Here is a 5,115-nt window from a genome sequence, read left to right as displayed (position 1 = left end):
ATAGAATGGAACGTGCTGAATCAGGGAGCAAAATACTACAGTAAAACAATGTCTCAGGCATCTTATAATCATTTTGTGTAATACTGGTAGCTTTTGGCGGCATTAAACTCTTTAGACTTTTGGTTCCTGTCACCACTGCAGTTGACAATTCTGTATTTCACATCAAACCAAATGACTTTTTCTCCAACCATTTAATTATGCAGAACCTCAGAATAATCAGTGGAATTCCCCTTTAACCCTAGTAGGACTGCACACTCACTCTTCAGCCACTTAATTAGAAACTAGCCTTTCATCAGTGGTCAGTTTCTGACAACAGAACTGCTTTGGGCTGGATTTTTTGGTACCTCTCTAAAACAGCAGCAACAGTGACATGTGTAAAAACCAGAGCAACATCATACCAGCACAACACCCACTACCTGATTGAGCTGAATCAAGCTGAATAGCCTTTGCTTGTCTGTTTATTCATCATTGCCATGAATGATTCATATGTTTATATGAGCTATGAATGATTAAAGTGGGGTCTTTGGGCACGTTTAGCTGCTATAGCTTGTGGCTTTATGCTTATGAAAGTCAACAAAACTGCTCAAGCTCATTAGGATTTCTATGAATTTTTAATGAAACCATTAGTCACCTATTCTGGAATTTTCATCTAATTCTGAAATTTTGATTACCTGGATCATTGTCAGCCAAGAACTTTTATCAAGAGGTGATTTTTACCCCTTATATTTGACTTTCAGGGGCTCTGGGAGGACATACCCTTTAAAAAAACAATGAACACCATACACAAGGGACTTGTTTTTAATAAAAAATTAAAACTGACAAAAATAAATATTAGACAGTTTTATAGTCTGCCAGTCTGTCTGTGTCTATGAGTGGTTGGTCATGGTCTGTTTTCATTGTGCTGTTCAGTATGTCTATTCTCTGTGGACGTGGAAACAGATTTTTAATTGAAACATTTCATGTTTCACCCACATCGTTGATCTCAGTGGCGCTGAACGATCCAGTGTCTCTTTTAAAAAATATCACTAAGGACTATCTATCAGCCACAGGCCAGTATGGTGTCCACAGAGACTAAAACCATATTTCACATGTCGTCTGAGTAGACAGCCTAAAACAGAACGTATAGTTCATATATATATATATATATATATATATATATATATATATATATATCATTCATATCTGACTTTGAAGTGGATTAGGCGCCTTTGATGTATGCATGAATTTACGTGTTTGCCCTTTTTTATGCTAATTGCTTTGCCATGCAGGCACTTAAATGACTGCACAATGTTTACTGGTTGATTTAGTCCGGTCTCACATGTGGTAACGATCAGTCCTGCAGGCTGCAATGATGTGCTGACCCTTGTTCTCATAGTTCACCACTGAGACCATGTAATATGGAGGTTAATAAAGACAACTGCTTGGGCCACACACACAACACACACACATACACTCACACACACACTATACACACACACACACACACACACACATCGAAATGACAACACGCCAACATTAGACGCTCGCTCCTCTACAAACCAGTTAATGCTTTGTATTGGGAGACGCAGCCCACGTAGGTAATGATGACAGGACGTAGATTTGTCATGCAAAGCTCTTTAGTGCACTCACTAAATTCAATGTGAAACCAAAACTAACCGGATCAAATGCATACTATATAACAAAAACATCAACCTTGGTTCGGACCTTGGACCTGACTTTCAGGTGTGAAAATGCCATTAGACTCTGTCTAAACGGGGGTGTCACACTCAACCACTAAATGGACTTGAGCTTGATTTTATTCTCTCTTTCAAAGATGAAAGTGTTTGTCTGATAGTGACAGCATTGGTGGGCTGCCTGGTCTTGCACGGTTGTTAGGACTCCCATTTTCTGTGCATGTTTCAAGAATTTTCTGAATTACAGTTTTGGAAAACTGCATGTGTTTCCTCCACTGAAAAATGAGTAACTTTTATTTAAGGGCCTTTTGGCTGCAAATTGAATACATGAAAGGGAAAGTCTCTTACTTTTACACAGGGCTGTAGACATATACGCCAGAACACATACAATGACCAGTTGCTCTCGCTGTGGAAAATCATGTAATGGAGATACATGATCACACTCAGCAATTCACACTTGCCCCTACATACACACACACCAGCTGTTGACTGCTGTGTTGACTGATGCAGCTCCACAACTCTACGCATCCTGCAGATGTATTTCAGTGATGCTCATGCAACCCCCATCTCTCATTACTCTTTTTCTCATGGACACCTGTTCACCTGTGTCAGAAAACGCACTGCCACTGCCATCTTACACACACCTTGGGCGCACACACGCTCACATTGCGCCACCAAGAACACTCCCTGTGCTCTCCACGGGCTCTTTTGGAATTTCCAAAGGCTAGTTGCTAGGCAACAGGAGGAGTTTCTCAAACCTCCACAAGTGAGAAGGGGATTGAGAGAGGAAGAGGAGAGAAAGAGATGGGTTAAGGGGGGAGGGGGGCAAAAAACTAGGGAATCAAGCAGTACTTGCTGGGGTCCATACACGATTTGTGACTTAATTTAGCTTGTGTTTCATCATCCAGCTACTTGCCTTGCATACTCTTTCAGCTCTTTTATGTAATACAGTAGACAGCTTCAGCTGCAGCTTTAATATGATAGACTTCATTTTGCCAATCTCTCATATTATAACCTGTTAAGCAGTGGAATCAGATGATACTCAGATAATTCAATCTGTAAAACTACCTCAGGCATTCATAATTGCTCCGTATGTAATGCAAATGGAATCAGATTACTAGTCAACATCAAGTAATACTTGAACCAGAAGTTTATATTTTACACCACAAATGAGAGCGTGCCCACAAAATCAGATCTTTTGTGGCGACAAATGTACTTGTGTGTGTGTGTGTGTGTGTGTGTGTGTGTGTGTGTGTGTGTGTGTGTGTGTCTGAGTGAACACATGAGATCGAGGAAATGAAAGCAGTGAAGCAGTGGAGTATGAGGGGGTGGGGAAAATTACATAAATGGATTATCTTGTGTTACGGTACAAGTAGAATGGTAGGTTCGGAGGCAGTGAGAGAGAAATGTGAGATTTTGCTTGTCCAATATCCCTGCTTAAGCGTGTGTGTGTGTGTGTGCATATACATGTTTGTGGGCTGCCATTGGCTGGTTTCCTGTAGTCAAACTGCTCTCTTGGTAAACTTCTCTGCTTTGTGAATATTGATCAGGCAATTAGCACTGGCACTCAGAAGGACAATGCCTTTGAAAATAATAATGCTTATAAAAACAACAATGCTTTTGATGCGCTGAAATAGCAGCTCCATATATTCCAATATTAAATCAAGTACTGTGATGAATATTATTTATCACCCCCTGCATGAAATAGTGTCTCAGATGGATGTTGTTCCATGGCAGTGTACAAAGACGTATTACTGTTTAGCTTATATTCATTCATTCATCCATTCAGTCATTCATTCATCCATCCATCCATCCGTTCATTCAATCATCCATTCATTCATTCATCCATCTATTCATTCATTCATCCATCCATCTATTCATTCGTTCAGTCATTCATCCATCCATCCATCCGTTCATTCAATCATCCATTCATTCATTCATCCATCTATTCATTCATTCATCCATCCATCTATTCATTTGTTCAGTCATTTATCCATCCATCCATCTGTTCATTCATTAATTTATTTGTTCGTTCTTTCTTTCATTAATTCATTCATCCATTTATTTATTCATTCATTTACTTGTAATTACTCTTACTAAGTGAAATTCTCTCATGCCACTGGAAAATAATTTACCAAGTACAATATGTTTTAAGTGATTTTCCCTTTTTCCCATCATAACACATTGCTCGTAATGACTTCAGCAGAGCTTCATGTTTTATTAATTGTGAGGAGTTGAATTTTTACAATTGTTTAACACATGCTAATGAAATGCTGCCGGTTGTTTTTCACAGTTGAATTTCACTGATCAGTGCTTCATAAACAAACACGATCAGCGGGAGAGCTCGTGTGAATTTATGGACACTCGGCAATGGGCATTTCACAAGATATGCAACAGCAACACTCGCAGCATGCATATAAAGAGGCAAGGGAGAGAGAGAGAGAGAGACAGAGAGAGAGACTGAGAAAGAAAGGACAAAGAGAAATAGGGGGAGAGAGAGGGAAAAAGTGGAAGAGAGAAAGATAAAGAGAGAGAGGACAGAAAAAGAGGAAGAAAGAGATATAGAGAAGGAGGGAGAAAGATAAATATAAAGAAATGGGGGTAGGGGGAGGTAAAACAGAAAGAAAGAAAGAAAGAAAGAAAGAAAGAAAGAAAGAAAGGAGAGCCTTGGAAGGAAAGAATGAAGAAAGAGAGAGACAGGGAAAGTGAGATGGTGAGAGAGATATAGATATAGGATGGATGGAAATAGCGAGAGAAGGAGAAACAGATGGAGAGGAAGACAGAAAAAGAGAAAGAAAGAAGGAAGAGAGACTGAAAAATAAAGAAGAACGAGAAAGTAAAGAAAAAAGAGATGGGGAAAGAAGGTAACAGGGGGGAGAGGGGGCAAAGAGCAAGAAAAAAGAAGAAAGAGAAAAGAAAGATAAGGAGAGAAAAAGGGAAAAGAGAGAAAGATAGAAAAGAGAAAGACAAAGATACGAATGGATCAATAGAGAGAGATATTTATGGGCACTCCGCATTGGGCATTTCACATGATAGACAACAACAACACTCACAGCATGTGTTTGAAGAGGCAAGGGGGAGAAAGAGAGAGAGAGAGAGAGAGAGAGAGAGAGAGAGAGTTAGTTTCAAAGTCTTACAGTATCAGTCTCTGCTTGGCTGCTCCAGGCTGCAGACCATTAACAGAAGCCTTCTTTAAACATTTATTTCACTGTATTTCACTGTGAGCGTGTTTTGCTCCCCAGAGGAAGCCCTTCAAATGAAACACTGGCTCTGGGCTAATATTGAGTTCATAGATGCTACAGGTGTGATAAATGTACTCTGTGTAAGGTGCCTGGTTTGGTAACTATGGCTCTAATGACCTGATTTCCAGGCCACTTTTATTAGCCATGTCATGTCATAAGCACCAAGCTTAAGCTTGGTAGCCTCAGAGAGTGTGTTCCAC

This window comes from Colossoma macropomum, unplaced genomic scaffold (genome assembly GCF_904425465.1).
Source record: "Colossoma macropomum unplaced genomic scaffold, Colossoma_macropomum, whole genome shotgun sequence".
Lineage (NCBI taxonomy): Eukaryota > Metazoa > Chordata > Actinopteri > Characiformes > Serrasalmidae > Colossoma > Colossoma macropomum.
This window is presented reverse-complemented; position numbering follows the sequence as displayed.